The 18,610-nt window shown below is 43.2% G+C and overlaps 1 protein-coding gene across 1 annotated transcript in view; it reads left to right on the plus strand.

Annotated features, from left to right (window-relative positions):
• The window catches only part of SLC16A2 (solute carrier family 16 member 2), a 117,744-nt gene that overhangs the window by 21,586 nt on the left and 77,548 nt on the right, over positions 1-18,610 (plus strand). The window lies entirely within an intron of this gene.

Raw genomic sequence — 18,610 nt, forward strand, 5'->3', positions numbered from 1 at the left:
TCAAGTACCTCGCTCACGGGGTAAGGTGCTTTCAGATGTGGAGACAGAGAAGAACATATGTCACTACTGAGCAACTGCCCTTCACCTTCCTTCCTAAGGTGACAATCCGAGGTGCTGGAACCATGGATATAGGGGTTGTGCTGAAAGCTATTGAACCAAACTGCACACCCTATATGTCAGGGCTACGCAACTTTGGAAGCCCCAGGGGCCACAATGATACTCACAGCACATGCCAAGGGCCGCAACTTAAATGCAGTTGCATATACATGCAAATATATATGCAAATAGCTTCTTTCACACTGACGGGCATGAATACAAAGATTAAGGCAAAACTACACAACACACAGGCCTCGTTTAAGTCAGTTCTGCCGACATTAATAAAATGCAATATTTACCTGATTTCCACCCATATGGCAGCACTTTTAATGAGCAATGACAGTTCAGGAATTTAACTACTAAAACCCATATCAACAGGAGACCATTATATAGACTACTTTTTAGTTTTGGCTCCCACCCTGCGGGCCATGTATTAAGCCCTGTGTAAACCCAAATGCACCGCAGGCTGCAAACAGATGGGCTGCGAGCCACATGTTGAGTAGCCCTGCTGTATGTGATAGGAACCACTTCAAGCTAGGGAGTACAGTAGCACCCCTAGTTCCAGCACCTATGTTGCCCAGTGTATGTTTTCCAAGCCTCATTGGCAGAAAGGAGGGTCACTGCGGTAGCCAGTGGTTCTTGGGGAAGCAATGGAGGGAAAGCTGCTAGGAAAGAAATTATACACCTCCTCTTCCCCTCCAGAATAACATTTGTCATGTAGCCATGTTACCAACACAACACATTCTGTCAGTAACTCAGGTAGGTGTCATAAGAGTAACAAGGAACCATTATTTTTTTTAACCTTTAAGAAACAACAGTCCTAACTGTGAGCACCTTGCCCATGGCACACAAGGCCTTGCTTCCAGAAATGCTTGGCCAGTCCATTCTTTAATTTGAGGTTCTAATAATCTAGCCTGTGTGTTCTCCACATGGCATAGTTTGCTGGTGCTTGTTTGACCTTTTCTGCATCTAAGACAGTGCCTCAAATTGAGATATAGGAACAATAGCACCCACACAATCCCTGCAGTGAAAATAAACATTTTCAAATGTCTGTGTACTACCCCACCCAATGCTTGTCGTGTGCTGTATTAATCATACTCTGCTGGTGGTCTACACAATGGAAACAGAACTCTCTTTTTGTAAAGCTGTTTCCCCTAGTGCTAATTCCCCATACATTTGGTTGAATGGGCACCCTTAATCCTGATGTTTCCTAATTATTGAGTGCTTGACTTTGCTCTATGAATAGTTTCTTTTAACATAGTTTTTATGTGTAATTATTTATATATCTGTAACACCTAGAGGCCCAACTGAGATTAAACCCTATTATGTAATTTACATGGTTAGCACATAGGAAAAGACATTCCCTGTCCCCAAGAGCTTACAGTTTACATAGATAAGACAGACGGAGGAAGGAACAGTATCCCTTTTTATAGATGGAGAATTGTGGAACAGAGAGATTGAGTGAGTTGGCCAAGCTCAAGTGAAAAGCCTGTAGCAGAGCTAGAAACCAGAGTTCTGATTCCCAGTCCAGAGCCTTAATTGCAAGACCATTCTGCCTCATAGATACTAATAAAGCACAGCATTAATTAACTAAAATATGAATTTTCTGTTGTCGATATCTACACACTCAGGCTACATCTATATTAGCAAGATTTTGCGCTAATACTCTTTAACGCAAGAGTTTTTGCGTTAGTGTATTTGAGTAAGAGAGCGTCTACACTGGCATGTGCCTTTGCGCAAAAGATGTGCTTTTGCGCAAGAGCATCCGTGCCAGTGTAGATGCTCTCTTGTGCAAGAAAGCTCCGATGGCCATTTTAAACATTGGGCTTTCTTGCGCAATAATTGATGAGGCCAATGTAGACAGGCAACTTGCGCAAGAACAGTTGCACAAGAGGACTTATCCCTGAGTGGGAGCATCAGAGTATTTGCGCAAGAAGCACTGATTTTATACATTAGAATGTCAGTGTTCTTGCACAAGTACTCGCGGCCAGTGTAGACAGGTGGCAAGATTTTGCGCAAAAGCAAGCACTTTTGCGCAAAATCTTGCCAATGTAGACGTAGTCTCATTGTTTCTTATAAAGGCCATATAGTCTTCTAATATACCTGTTCTTTTTTCAGTCTGTCATACACACAAGACCTCATCTCACCACTCAGGTTGTTGATCTAAGTGAATGGAGCAATGAATCAGTTGCGTAGAGGAGAATTCTCTTATGTTCCCATAGAATAACACCATTTGTGAACTATAAAGTGGCTGTGAGTTGTTGCTAAACGAGCCATAGAAATTCTTACTGTTTGTCTGGCTCCAGATGAAGAGGGAACGTCAACAGTCACAATGTTCTTGATCACTGGTCAACTAGTAATCCATGTATTTCAGTAAAAGCATGTTTATTTCGTAAGCTTTATGTAAACAATGGAAGCTGTGAGCACTAGGGGGTGGGGAGAAACTGATTTAGGCACTAAGCTTATTTTAAAGCTAAACACGCCAAGCTGGTGGGCCTGGGGAGAGCTTAATTAAAGTTGAAGGAGAAAAACTACCAAAAAAAAATAAGGTACTTAAATGGGACATTTTTGTTCTGTATCAACTTTAATAAAACCAAATGAGATCTCCAAGAAAAGCAAATTGGGACTCTTAAAGAGACACTTTTCCAGATGAAAATGTGTAACACTGATGCTTGTAACATATTATTATTAAACCAGAAAGAATTTTAACAATTCACTTTATATTCTTCCCTTCAAGCTGTTTCTTTGCTTGGGCCTTGATCTTGCAATAAGATGCTCATAGCTAAGAGCACAGTGCCAGTCCCCATTGACTTCAGTGGGCTTACACATGGGGGTGCGGTTCCACCTGCACACCTCTCTTTGGGGCCTTGGATAGATAAGTAAAACTAACCTCAAAGAATTTCACTTCCTTGTTCAAGTATGCTGGCCCAGTATTCTTGGATTTGGGTTTCCTTCAGTGTTAAAAAATGTTCAATGATCTTTTGTTCTGCAAGTGATTTTTAGTGATTATTTTAATATAATTAATGAAAGCATTTGTACTCAGTTTTGTAAATTTAACATGCACAAAAATCCCCCTAAAATTTAGCTGTAAACTGTACTGGTAATGACTGTTTAATTTGTTTGTTACCTTGGAAATATGCAAGGAAAGAATTTGAGAGGCTTTTACAAAGACAAAAAGCAGAGAAGGGATCCCATAAAATTTGATACCCTGAAATACTTTGTTTCCAACCTACCTGTGAGTGGAAATCAGCCACAAAATCATTTTTGCATTGAAATACAAATTGAAGAAGTACTTAAACTACTTGGATGCTATGGGAGAACTGCATTGTCCATGTCAAGTAGATAAAAGATCCTTGTTCCTATAGTTGGAACTATGACTTCTCTGGATCACGCTTCTTACAGCCTGTACAGAACACTGTAATGATGGCAGCCCTTCTTTTGTGTGTTATAATAAAGTGCATGTGGTAGCCGTAGAGGACTCGATTTAATTTCTGGACTCTAGTGGGTCTTAATGTTTTAACTAATCGTGATTGATTTGTCTGAATTTGTGTATGTAAATTGCCAGGCTACTTACCACAATACTGTGGGCATCATCAGTGGGGATTGGGAGTTGAAGTTTGGGGGTATTTTTTTGAGCTACAGAAGAGGTTCCCCGGGGTCTCAGGTAGGATTATCCAGACTAGCTAGAAGATTTTTATACCCCGGCTAACTCTGTGGTCTTTGAGTTTGGGACTTCAGGGTTAAGATTTGCACGGCCTTCTGTGGGAAAATGGCCAAGACACGTTGGCGGGGTTTATATGAGGGTTACAATTGGATTCAGTGTACTCATCTCAGGGGCTTGTTAACCACACTCATTACAGCACATGAATGGGGGAAATCACTGTGCTCTACCAGAGCCAGCTCCCCTTAATGTAATTTCTGTGAGAGCTCAGTTAATTCAGGCAATCACTTGGAATGTACAAAGCTAACATGAACTAATATTTTATTTGAAAAACCCCACAAACTTACTAGCTATAGCTTTTCTGTAGAAGATTCTTCTCCTGTAAAAGGTACAGATCATCTCAATTTCCATAGCAGCAAGATGCTATAATTTATCTTGGTGGGAGTGACTGTACAATGGGTAAGGTTGGTATTAGTATCAATGGTTGTGCTCGGAGATTTCATTTGGGACCCCATTATGCGGGGCAGTGCAAGGACATGGGCTCAGAGACGTTCCCTCTCCTGGAGAGCGTAAAATCTAAGGCTTTGATTCAGGAAAGCAATTACTCAACAGCAGAGTGCTTAAGTCTCACTGAAGTCAGTGAAGTTTATGCACATGCTTGGAGATATGTATGTGTTTACATGCTTTCCTGAATGAGAGCCTCAATACAGGCACACAGTACGCTAACATCTTTATGGCTGATTTAGAACGTTTCCTCAGATCCCGTCCCCTTTTACCCTCCTTTACTTACTCTACATCGATGACATCTTTATTATCTGGACCCATGGCCAAGAAACACTGGACGCATTCCACAGAGACGTGGACAACCTACACCCCACCATCAATCTCAGCCTGGACCATTCAACACGAGAGATCCATTTTCTGGACACCACAGTACAAATCACTAATGGAAAATTAAATACCACTCTCTACAGAAACCAACTGACTGCTACATGCCTCCAGCTTCCATCCAGGACACACCATATGCTCCATAGTCAAGCCCTTAGGTACAACAGCATCTGCTCTAATCCCACTGACAGAGACCAGAAACTTCCAGATCTCTACCAACCGTCTGTAAATCTCAATTACCCACCGGGGGAAATAAAAAAACAGACTGAAAGAGCCAGACAAATACCCAGAAACCATCTACTTCAAGATAGGCCCAAGAAAACCAACAGTAGAACACCACTTGTCATCACCTATAGCCCCCAACTTAAACCCCTCCAATGCATTATCAATAACCTACAGCCACTACTGGAACAGGATACTACACTCCGAGAGGCTCTGGGGGACAGACCCATAGTCTCCTATAGACAACCACCTAACCTCAGGAATATTCTTACCAACAACCACAGGACATACCACATTAATGCCAACCCTGGAACTTTCCCTTTCAACAAACCCCATTGCCAACTTTGTCCACATATTGACTCTGGTGACACCATCACTGGACCTAACCATGTCAGTTATATGATCAAGAACACATATTCCTGTTCATCCAGAAATATAATTTATGCCATAATGCCAACAGTGTCCTTCTGCTATGTATATTGGACAGACTTCTCAGACACTTCACCAAAGAATTAATGCCCACAAATCAGACATCAGACACCTTCACAAGGAAAAACCAGTTGCTTTTAATTTCAACCTACCTGGACATAGTCTTAATGACCTTATTACATGCATCTTACTTCAAAGAGACTTTAACATCAGATTACAGAGGGAAACTTCAGAACTTTCATTCATGCTTAAATTTGACACTTTACAAATGGACCTTAACAAAGATGCTAATTACCTTACCCATTACAAAGATAGCTTCCCCACTTATCATCCCTGATTAGCCATTCATTGACCCATAAATAGCTATTCCCTCCCTCCATCTCCCTCTCACCACCTTCTGTACTAAATCTGATTTGTCAGTTTAATAACGTGTTCACTTTTTTCATTGTATTCCTTTGGTATATATGGTTATGCCAGTTCTCTTCCAGAATATGATCTGAAGAAGTGGGTCTGGCCCACGAAAGCTCATCATCTATTAAACCATCTTGTTAGTCTTTAAAGTGCTACATAGTTTTTCCTTTTGTTTTAGCAAGATCAGACTAACACAGCTACCTCTCTATTATTAAATAAAGGCAGTACATGACATGATTCTAGAACAAGAGAGCGAATATCCAGGGGCGGCCCATGACTATAGACAGACTCGGCCACTGCCTAAGGCACCGCCTTCAACGGGGCGCCCGATGATGACGTCAGTCCATTGACAGCCTTGCAGTCGGGGAGCCAATCGCATGTTCCGCCTGGGGCGCCAGCTGCCGCAGCCCACCTCAGGCCACTCCTGCAAAGACCCAGGTGACAATCATAGAAATGCAAGTCTGTACACAGAGATAATTTGGAGGCCTGATAGTACTTATTCCATTGTTAAATATGATAAGCAAACAAAGTAAATGACTTGCTAGCGAGCCCACTTGCCTGTTACATCCTGTTCTGTACACATAACCCCACTCAGGCTGTAGGTTATGGGAATTTTCAGTGATTCTAGAACCTTTTCTATCCCACTTTGCAGTTCATTGGAGTGGTGGAAGGGCAATGCACAGCGACTTTGGTGAGAGAATGTAATTACATATTAATCCCCACCATAATGTCGTTTTCTGGTTCATTCTAACTTGTGAAATCACCCCACTGAAATGACTTTTTAAAATTGGCTTATTAGTTGGCTGATGTTGGGTTTTATTTTTTTAAAGTCTCCTGGCACTAAATATTTTTCTACATTTTACTCTGTTCCTGATTTACTTTGTGAAATGAATTTTTCTGTTCCTCAGGGAAATGTTTATAGCTTATGGAAGGTTTTTTTTTTTAATAGATCTGCATAGAGAACTTGCAGGTTCAGTCTGTGAGCAAAGGCAAGTTACAGCAGGATATGTTGTAGCCAGAACAGAACTGCATTGTCTGCCATCGTCCATAGTAGGGATGTAAAATATTAAATGGTTAACCAATAAGTATTAGTCTTACCATTAATATACTGTAGTAAATGTTTAAAACAGATTGGTAAAATAATTTTGTGACATTGTAATATCTAATGTGTAATTTAAAAACACATTAGTAGCAATACCAACAATTTTTGTTGTGAGAATTGGGTTTTAAGTATCACTATTTTATGTGGGTCTTATTTCCTTGCCTGTGTATTTTTCTGTGTATGTGGAAATATGTTCTGTGTTGTTAAAACCAGTGCTATAAAACTGATGCTACATTTTGGTAGCATTAACTTTTCAAATAACATCACATAGGTTATTTTGATTTTTGGTAACTACTTTTCCAGAGCAGTAAGTACATCCATGGTTTGAAGATGGAAGGATCGAAAAGGGGTAATGTCTGGAATCATCTCACAAAAATAACAGACACCGTTAAATGTAAACTATGTAATACAGAGCCAAGGGATGCAAACAGCTCTGAAGCGATGATGAACCATTTGGAGCCGAACCATCCCTCTGCTTCATGTGAAGAAGAAGGCAAAAATCGAGCAAAACTGACAGTGTGTTTCTGGCACTTCCAGAAAATGTAACACACAACGTGCTAAAAAGTAACGGAGTTGTTATGCACCATGATCACTATAAGTATGCTACCTGTAAGTGCCATTGAGGGTGTACAGGTTTTCGTGCATTGGCACAAATGCTAGATTCCTGGAAAACTAAACTAAATTAAAAAAAAAACAATTAGATGCCAAAAGCACTGAGTGGTTCATCAGCACCCTTCAAAAAGACACTGCATGAAAAGACCAAAAAAAAAAAAGAATGCTGTTGGCTTCTATTCAAGGCATGAAAAAGATCTCCCATATCATTACCCTACAGTTAGATGATAGAACGATTGCTCGTGATCTGCTGCAAATTGACCAAGCCTCCCCTGTGTATTAATAAAATTTGACGTACAGCTTAAAGATAGACAAATATGGTATGCTGGGAAGAGTCAACACAGCTTTTGTAAAAGAAAATCATGCCTCACTAATCTATTACAATTCTTTGAGGGCGATCAAAAAACAATTGGATATGGATGATCCTGTAGATATATTGTACTTGGATTTTCAGAAAGCCTTTGACAAGATCACTCACCAAAGGATCTTTAGCGAAGTAAGTTGTCGTGGAGCCAGAGAGAAAGTTTGGAGCGTAGACATAACCTCAGAGAATGAACAGATGGCAAGAGGTCTGTAAAAAAATTCATAACAGTTAAATACTCTGAGCATGGACTAAGCTTTGAATATGTTACATAAGAGTTACTTAATTCCTGCCAGGTTAGAGGTCTCCTCCAGTGCATTGTTTGAGGTGCAAATTTAAAAATGATTCCTTGCTTGGTATTCTGTGTTCTTAATTAAAGCTGATTTCCTCTTGGTTTGAGGTTAGCAGAACTCTGCAAAAAATGTCCAGTACCCAAATCCTTTTTGTATTTGTGTCCCACAGCCTTCAGATGTGTGAGAACTTTGTTGGCAAGTAATGGGACAAGTCTATTGGTGGGAATTTTTTATATTGTGAATCTATATACAATTCATTCAAGTAATAGCAGTAATATCCCACTCTAACGGTGGAAGACTTTTAGTTTTCCACTTCTCTCTTGGCAGTCAAAGCTAATACCTTAATGATAGTTGGAAAAGATCCTCCTACCCCTCCAAGAAAACAAAATATAATGCTTTGTGTTCGTTTAAGAAACGTATATAGGTCATCTATATAGGGATGTAAGTGACTAGTCAACTAGTGACTTGACTAGTCACTCCCCCCGCCCTTGCTGCCTCTATCAGCAGCGGGGGGGGGGAGCAGGAGCGGGTGCTGGGGGGAGCTGGCTTAAAAGCTGGTTCCCCCCAGCACCATCTCAGGGTGGGGGGCAGGGGCACTGCGGGGAACCAGAGGCACTTCCGCCTTTGAAATGTAGCAAAAGCCGATAGAGGCACCTTCATTGACTAACCGAGTAGTCGATGGAAATTCCATTGACTATTCCATTGGTTGATTAATCTAAATTTACCATCCCTACTTCCACATTTGATTGGCCTGAGATCCTCCAGTCCCATGGTGTAAGCAAGGTAGAAGGGAGTCAACATGAACAGAAGTGTGTTGATTTTTATTTTGACAATGGCTCAGTGAAAGTTAAGGAAGCACAGATGATGTGGAAAGATAGTTCTGAGCTGTCAGTGCAACTGACGTGACGGTCCTGTGTATTCCTATATTTGCACTGCCAGCAGCACAGCAAAGTGGACGAAGAAGTAGAATACATCACATGAACATCACAGCTGGCTCAATGTATGTGCTTTCCATGGGTATTTTATAATCCAGCAGTCCTTTTAGCTGTTGGGTCTGGATTATACCTTGGGCTCTGTTGACAGAACCTGAGCTCTGGATCCCCGGCAGTGGAAAGTCTGCCTATTCCACTAGGAGAATCAGCCCAACTTTGAAAGTGTATGAAGCCAACCCAGCCAGGAGATGGCAGATTCATTGTGCTTGCAAGGGGGTCTCCAGTGGAACCCTGACTGGCTTTTAAAGCTGCTCACCTGTAGTAGAATTCATAGGAAACAGCTCTGACAGTCCCACTGCATTTGCGCACCTATGGATGAATTCCCCTTTGGGGCACAGCTGTTGCCTGGGGTGAATGTGGCTGGATTATTTAATTGTGAAATGGTTTAATGAACTGCATCATTCATTTCTTTCAGTCTCATTTTCCTTGTGTTAAATCCAGTTCAAAAGAACATTTTGGGGGTGGCAGGAAGAATGGAATGGGGCAATCCCTTCCATCACATTAAAAACAACCCCCAACAACCCAGAAAAGTACTAGACAAATATAGTGGCCAATTTCTGCCTTCATTTCGCCCCCCTTCTCCCTCCTCCCCCCATCACTCAGATTGCACAGGAAGTAATTCAGGCAAAATTTCCCCCCTATGCTTGGAACTTTCTGTAGAGATTGGGGTGAATAAGTTGTCCACCCCCTAAATGAAATCTGCACTAGCGGCCAATGAGAATGTTTTCAGGGATCAACTTTTGTGTTCTGCTGCATCAGACTGCATAAGATAGGATAATTGAATCATTTTCATTTAATCATTGAGTAGAATTAAAAATAAGTAATTGGGATAGAACATTGCCAGGGTATAAATCCATCCAGCCTTTTAAAAATAAACTTGGCTGGGCCTTCGTGTTTCTGAGTCCGTTATCTGTGATGGCAGTGTTCTTCCCATTCCATTCAGGCTGAGCCATGCTACGAGCACTCACTCTTTCTTCAGGCCTCTCTGTCCTCCTCATTGCAGCTGAGTAGCTCGTGGAAAAATGAGAGACGTGCAACCTGCTCTTGGACCGGATAGATCTTTCAGAAGCACCACCAACAAAACAGGAAACTTCTCCTTACAGTCAAACAAAGTTGATCAGAAACCAGCTTGAAATGAGAGGAGCTAGGAGTGAAAGGGACGTTGCTAACCCCTTTCTTTATTGCTTTTTAATTTGTTTACTTGGCTCTCCATTGTCTATAATACCATCTTAGTAGCTTGAAAATACAGTTTCCTTCCCCTACAGTTTTTCCTGTTCCACTTGGCAGGCATTGCTGGGTTTCTCCCTCTCCCATTTGCGTGTGTGCGCATGTGAAGGGAGTGCTGGTACAGAGACAGCCCTGGAAATTTTGTCCACGGTGCAAGAAGGAATTCTGACATGACTTTGAGAGCGTACTTGCTTCCTGACCTGCAGAGTCTGCAGTGCCCATTCAGCCCTGGTTCCTGGCACAGTCCAAATAAAACCGCACAGTCTGAAAGGTATTGATACCAGCATCAATGTTAAGGATTCTAGGTGTTTCCTGCAGTTGTTGATGCCACCACTAGCTTACTGCCCAACAGGGGGCTCAGACTGCTTCAGCTGATTGTGATTCTGCTGAGGCTGTAGTAGTGGAAAGATAAAACATGGAACATTGGTCATGGCAGATAAGTAAAGGAGAAGTTATTTTTGAACTGGGTCTTGTTTAAGACCTGACCCAAAACTGTGGGTCAGGGGAGACATCACACTGAATCAACATACTCAGACATTTTTCAATTCAAATTTAAAATCTGTTATTTTAAAATGGCATTTCCCTTTTTCTTTGAAAATTGAGAAATTGGAGGAGTGGGGTGAGAGTTGAATATTCTGGCTGTGTGCGTTGAGAAGCCCTCTGGCATGGCCAGCGTGGCTCTTTACAAACACAGATTTCAGGTTTAAGGTTCAAGGTGTCATTTTAAAAAATAACAAAATTGGCCAGCAATGGAGACCACTCTGAAACAGCATGACTACCTTGGTGAGGAAGTGCTGGAGAGGAGACAAAATAAACGTTTCTGGGAGTTTAACAAGAAGTGAAAAGTCTGCTGTAACTCTCTTGCCACTTTTCATTCAAAAGATTTGTGATCAGCTTTATAGAGTGGAAGTGAGAAACCTGCAAATGCTTGTCAATACACTTCAACTTACTGGCAAATGACCAGGAGTTATCAACTTCCCTGCTCTCAAAGCGAGTGCAGCGCACTCCACTTAGCCCAGATGATGAAGCTAGTGAAGCTGTAAAGGAAGGGAAGCTACTAGTGGCACAATAGGGTAGTGGAGGTGCTTGCCGTCAAGGAACGTGGTGCCTTTGGCATTGCTGGTCGGGGGATTGGAACAGCAGAGGTTGGACAGCCCTGAGATTCTTCTGCAAAGCTGGGGCTAGGGAGCCCAGACCTGGAGGGCAGAGGTTGTCGATCAGGAGTGTGGTGCACTGCCTGAGCCACGGGCAGAGAGTTATACAGGCCTATGGTGCTCAGGCTCCAGGAATAAAAGGGCCCTGGGAGAGGAGGGGGCGCTACCACCAGTAGCACCACGGGGCTGAAGCAACTTCCTGCCTTTCCCATGTGGGGGGGGGGGGGGAGAGAGACTCTGCACACTGCCCCTGCCCCCAGAATCCTGTTGGCCAATGGGCCTGCAGGGGGAATGCCTGTAGGCAGCAGCACACAAAGACCCCCCCAACCTTCCCCAGTGTAGGAGCAGCTGTCAGGGGAGTGCAGGTCACTTATGGGAGCTGCATGAGGTAAACACTCCCACCCCCAAACTCCCTCCAGAGCCTGCACCCCAATCACCTGTCTGAGCCCACAGTCCGCACTCTGACTTTCTCCCCCACCAACTCACTCTCAGAGGCTTAGGCAGGTGGCGGATGCACCTGGATCTGTTCTAGGCACCACCAAAAATTCTACAAATCTGCTGCCCCTGGCTGAGCTGTACGTAGGGAAACATGCGCAGCCCCTGTCTGTCTTGTATCTGGCTCAAGCTAATCACTGGTTCTGTTAGCCCCGTGCATGCTTAACACTTAATTCTCTCATGCATTACGTTTAAATCTACAGGCTGTTATTGGTTGTTGTCTCTAATCATTAGCATCAGGCCCAATTGGCATCCTTCTCCCAATTAGACTAGGTGCATGCCAGGCTATGACAGGAATCTCAGCGATAACCAGGGTTTGTGAGCGGTGTGTGTTCTGCTTGTGACTGTGCTACTGAGCCCTCCATAGCGTTTGTGGGGAGAGCTGGCAAGTTCAGGAGTGTGCAGAGAAATCATTTCCTCCCATAAAATGAGATCCTTTGGCTAAAATAAAATACTTCGTCAGACCAAGGTCTCCATTCTCCCCTACCTGTGCACATGGCCCAGGAGCCCACATGTGCATACTGGAGAAGAGGTCTCATCCAAGCCCTGCTGTGAACAGTTGTGTGCTTAATCTCCATAAACCCTTGTGCAGAGTCAGCAGATCTGTGAATATCCACCCAGGCCTTGGAGCAGTAATTGTCCCTCACAAATGAAATATCTCCTGTCAAGTACCTGCAATGCAATAGGAATTGAGATAAAGATCAAGTCAACAAAATATGAGCTGCTTGTGCCTTTTACTTTAAAAAAAATGCATGTTGATTCCCTTATCTACACACATCCTTTCTTCATTCATGTATGACCCTTCCCTACCTACCACACACTAGAATACATCAGCTGCGGAGGCCCAGTAATCAGCATACAGTGCAATCCTTCATTCTGGCTGCTGGTAGGTGTCTTCATTTTCCTCTTGCCACTGTTCAACAACTTGTGGTGAAAGAGGATGCCTTGAACATTTGATCAAAACTCCAATTCAGTTTCTAGTTTATTTGCAGAAAGATTGCCTGATCTAGTGGGCTGTGTGCTGATCTAGAAGCCAGGAGCACCAAGTTCTTAGCAAGGACCTTGATTTCTCTGTAGCCCTGGCCAGTTCAATAGAATTGTTGTCTCAGTTTCCCCATCTGAGAAAACAGGGCGAATACTTGGATCCCAGAGGCATAGTGAGGCTGTTCATAGTTTATTTTGAATATGAGAGCTAAGAATTAATAACGTATTCCAGTGTAACACTGAAAATTAGCAAGTGCACCTCACAGAGTAGTAGATAACTTGTTATTACCCTGGTGGAATACTTTCTACCTTTCCCTAGGAATAATTATTTCTGAATTCCTTGTATCATAGACTCTGGAAGTTTCCCCCGTCTGCACAGGTTCTGGTGATCACATTGTGAAAGTTGATGAGGCACTTGATGGTTCATTTCCCCCCTGTTTTCTGCAGCACAGTATTTGAGCAAATCAGACGATAGTGGTTATACATGTGAGACAGAGGTGCACATACATTCCCTATTCCAGCTTGAGTCCATGCAAACAACCCCTTAAACTCTTGGACATAAGAAATCTCATCTCTGTTCTTTGTCTCCCAAGGCAGTGTTCTATTTCTCATGAAAATCCAGCCTCCCCCTCCCGCCCCCCCCCAAAAGTGTGTTACTGTATAATTTAGTGCTAGCCAAGGATGCAGAGTTGTCAGATATGGAGACCTAGGCTGTCTGTTTCTCGACAGCATACCTATAATATAGGCAGAAGTTCTGTACTTCACTCCCACTTTCACTGCTCCTCCCATATGCCTCAACTGAGTTAGAGTGGAAGGAGTTGATAATTTTCTGTAACCCAATATTCTTGGCTTCTCTGTGAAGACAAACAACAAGGGCTCTGATTAATAGCGCTGAATAATAATAATAGCACCCTGGCCATGAAATCTAAAAAAGCTCACTCCTTTGGAAATCAGACCTTTAAAAAGCGGTTTGTTCATTATTATTTGTATTGTTTGTATCTTCGTAGCACTGAGTCCTAGTCACGGACCAGGACCCTATTGCTTTAGGTGCTATACAAACATCAGTAATGGTTGAGCTCTTTGTTTGATTATATCTAGATCAGTTTTGTGCATTCCCGCTCCTGTCCATGCATGTCACATGTATGTTATACAGGAGTATGGTGCCCGTGAGGGGATCAGACTCAGCTGATCTCTGCAATACCTGCCTTGCAAAATGTGACGCTCCAGAAAGTTTTTTAATTCATGTTCTTTAAATCCTCTTTTCTCCTATGTGACAAGTTTACTGGCATGGATTAGCAATTCCATCTGTGTGGTTTAGACTGGCTGTTAACATGACTTACTTTATTTTGTTTAGGGAAGACCCTTGTATTGGCCCTGTAGAGTGTCTCCTAGGTTATGTGTACACTACCACGTTAATTTTGAAATAAGTCCCGAAATAAGCTTATACCTCTTCATAAGCAGGAGTTATTTAAAAATAACAAGCCATTATTTTGAAATAACAGGGTTGGTAGTGTGGACACTCTCCAGTGTAGATATGCCCATAATGTTTACCTCCCAATACATTTTCTGGGAAAAAAGAGAGCAGCCAGAAAATTTTGAAGTGGATGGAAGACTTGCCATAAAGATCACTTAAGAGTTGTATGTCTGACACCTTGTACTTTGAAGCATCCCTGGACTGCCAGCCAGCTTAGCATGTTAGGGATATTAGCCAGTGTCTCAAAAGATCAGCATATGCATGCCTGTGCACATATGGTGTTGTATCACTACCAAGCTGGCTGAACATTGATATTGTTAATAATCCCATTTAGTGGCTTGGGGACCTAATGCACTAGTCTGATGGGTCATCTGCCTCGGAGGCTCCTGCTTCCCTCTCTGTAAGAAGAAAATATTCTATTTTTTATTGTTGTGCAATTATTTTTTCCAGGCTGTGTAGCCAGCTAGTGGTTTTTTTCCCCCCTGAAAGATAGAAGGAGCTAGTAAGAATGCAAGTCATAAGTTTCAGAGTACAATTCAAGGAGTTGATCTGGATCTTGCATAATTCTGACCCTTGCTACCTTAATAACTGTCTGCTTCCCCTTACTCCCTTGTGATAGTCAAAATGAGCTGATGTATTTATTTGCATTCCCCAGATTTGAACATCTGGAGGTTGCTGGCAGGATATCTTTGCTGGCAGACCCTCAACTCAAAAATTCACTTCCTGGCATGGTCTAATGGCAAAGCCAGAATCTTTTAATCTTGAAGGCGTCTTCTATTTATTCAGGCCTTTGTCTGGAGGCTTAATTTTTGAGGGGAGGTGTTTGTTTGACATTGGTCCCTAAATGTTCCATCGATAAAGATTCACAAGGCCCAGAGATAAGAGTGATCTTTGCATTATGAACAAAGTGTCCACTACAGAGAGTCCAAAACTCTTGACATTATAAAGGCATTCTCCTTGAAAACCCTCTATTATTGCAGATCAATCTTGTTTTTGTTTCCAGACACTATTATACCGTTTCCAAAGACTGTCTTAGCAGAAACCATACATTTGTTTAGGGCTTATTTAATTAAAATCAACCCAACTGAGACAGCAAACTGATGATCTGTGGCACACGATTGGTGTTTGTTCTAGAAATAAAATTAAATGGTAGCTTAGGTCTTGTGGATTGAAAAAAAAAAGAGTCTATAATTTTTTAAGGGACATTAAACTCTACTTCCCTTCAGACCAGTAGTCTGCCCAAAACTTGACTCTGATCCAAATAGCCCTAAATTTGGGAAAGCCCAGATCTTAATCTCAGTTTCATAGCTAGGCCCATTATAAAATTAAAGTTGAGACAAGCTCATGAATCTGAATACTCATTAATTATGATCCAGATCTGAATTTTGTTGTTTTTGTTTTATTAGTGTTTTGGATTACATTTCTATCTCTATGCTTTTCTCTTCCACTTTAACAGCCGATTCATATTTATTATTTTATTTATTTGCATCGTAAATTTGCAATAGTGGCTATATACCCTAGCCCTACAGCGCTAGGCACTGTACAAACACATGAAAAAAAGATGCTTCCTGCCCCAAGAAGCTTATAGTCTAAGTATAAGAAGATGGGCAACAGGTGGTTACAATAAATAGATGGGAGGGCACATAAGGTAAAAGCATGACAGTTTTGAAATGCTCAAGCTCTTGCATATGTGATTATCTACTAGAAATAGCCAAGCCCCAGTAAAATGAATGTTTCCAGGTGCTCGTTTAAAAAAACTTCGCTTCATTAAGTTCCTAATTCCTCCGTGCAGTGAATAATGAAGATTGAATGGATGGGGAAAAGTCGTGAAGAGAAGCGCTGTTTCTTTTTTCATAGGTTTTAAGGCCAGAAGGGACCACTGTGATCACATAGTGTGACCTGCATAAGAGAGACCAGGGAATTTCACCCAGAAATTCCTGCATTAAGCCTGTAACGTGTAGTTGAGCTAGACTAGAGTATGTCTCTAGACATGCATTCTAAAGGCAGCAGTTGATGGAGAACGGTATGTTGTTCCAGGGGTTAACTACTCAGACTGTTGAACATTTGTCTGTCATTATTTCTAGTCTGATTTTGTCTAGCTTCAGCTTGCTGCCGTGCCAGCTGTTTACCAAGCCAGGGGAAGAAGAAGGTGTCTCCTGCTTTACGCAAAGGACAGAAGCTGTTCTCTTTACTGTCCAAATGCCCCTGTGTTTTCTCTGTACTTTGGCTTTCCCTGCTCTGGCTCTAGCTGGGTGTCTCTGCAATGAGCCTCCGGACAACCCCATGAAGTAGGTGGCGGTGGTGTTACTCCCATTTTACAAATTGGGAGGCTGAGACTAAGGGTATGTCTACACTACAAAGTTAATTCGAACTAACAGCTGTTATTTCGAATTAACTTTCATAGGGGCTACACATAAAAACCGCTAGTTCGAATTTAAATCGAACTAGCGGAGCGCTTAATTCGAACTAGCTAAACCTCAATCTACGAGGATTAACGCCTAGTTCAAATTAAGTAGTTCAAATTAAGGGCTGTGTAGCCACTTAATTCGAACTAGTTGGAGGCTAGCCCTTCCCACCTTGCCCTGGTGGCCACTCTGGGCCAAACCAGGGAAACTCTTCTGCCCCTCTCCCGGCCCCGGAGCCCTTAAAGGGGCACGGTCTGGCTACAGTGCTTGTGCCAGTTGCAAGCCTGCCAGCACCCAGCCAGCAGACCCTGCTCCTGGCACGGCACGAACCAGCCACCCACTGCCACCCAGCCCTCCGTCTCTTCCCAGGACCAGGCTGGCGGCTCCCGGGAGCCTGCCCAGGGATGCAAGAGGCGGGCGCCCACCTGGTCTAGTGCGGAGATCGTGGACCTCATCGAGGTTTGGGCGGAGGCCTCCAATGTCCACAATCTCCTAACTAGGCACAGGAATGTGGCCGTCTATGGCAGGATAGCCGCCAGCCTGGCCACCAAAGGCCACATGCGAACCCAGGAGCAGGTTTGCATGAAAATCAAGTTGGTCCAGTGAGACCCCCCAACCCTGAGCCCTGAGCTTAGAACATAAGAACATAAGAATGGCTGTACTGCATCAGACCAAAGGTCCATCCAGCCCGATAGCCTGTCTGCCGACAGCGGCCAACACCAGGTACCCCGGAGGGGATGGACCGAAGACAATGACCAAGCGATTTGTCTTGTGCCATCCATCTCCAGCCTTCCACAAACAGAGGCCAGGGACACCATTCCTACCCCCTGGCTAATAGCACTCCATGGACCCAACCTCCATGAATTTATCTAACTTCTCTTTAAACTCTGTTATAGTTCTAGCCTTCACAGCCTCCTGCAGCAAGGAGTTCCACAGGTTGACTATGTGCTGTGTGAAGAAGAACTTCTGCTTAGTAGTTTTAAACCTGCTGCCCATTAATTTCATTTGGTGTCCTCTAGTCCTTCAATTATGGGAACTAATGAAGAACTTTTCTTTATTCACCCTCTCCACACCACTCATGATTTTATATACCTCTATCATATCCCCCCTCAGTCTCCTCTTTTCTAAGCTGAAAAGTCACAGCCTCTTCATATGGGACCTGTTCCAAACCCCTAATCATTTTAGTTGCCCTTTTCTGAACCCTTGCCAAGGCCAAAATATATTTTTGAGGTGAGGAGACCACATCTGTACACAGTACTGAAGATATGGCGTACCATAGTTTTATACTTCCCTCCTCCTTCTTCCCCTGGCTTCCCGCTTCCAGATCCCTCCTCCCAGGTTTCCCCCTCCCCTCTTCCACCCTCTCTCTTCCCTTCTCCCACCTCCTTTTCCCAGTCTCCCCAGAGGTTAATCCCCCCCCCCCCCAGTTTTGTTAAATAAAGAGAGTTTCTGTTTTTGAACACACGTGTCCTTTATTTTTTACATCAGGAAGGGGGGCTAGGGAGGGGTAAGTGGAAGGGGGTGAGGGAGGAATGGGGCATGAGCCCCTGATGGGGTGGACTGGGGTGGCTCTGCGGGCTCCTTGGAGTGGAAGCTCTCCTGCAGGGCTTCCTGGATCCTGACAGCCTCCCGATTGAGCCCCCTGAGGTATGTCTACACTACCACCCTAGTTCGAACTAGGGTGGTAATGTAGGCAACCAGAGTTGCAAATGAAGCCCGGGATTTGAATTTCCCGGGCTTTATTTGCATCTCGCTGGGCGCCGCCATTTTTAAATGTCCGCTAGTGCGGACTCCGTGCCCCGCG

Source organism: Pelodiscus sinensis, chromosome 13 (assembly GCF_049634645.1).
Source record: "Pelodiscus sinensis isolate JC-2024 chromosome 13, ASM4963464v1, whole genome shotgun sequence".
In the NCBI taxonomy this organism is placed as follows: Eukaryota; Metazoa; Chordata; order Testudines; family Trionychidae; genus Pelodiscus; species Pelodiscus sinensis.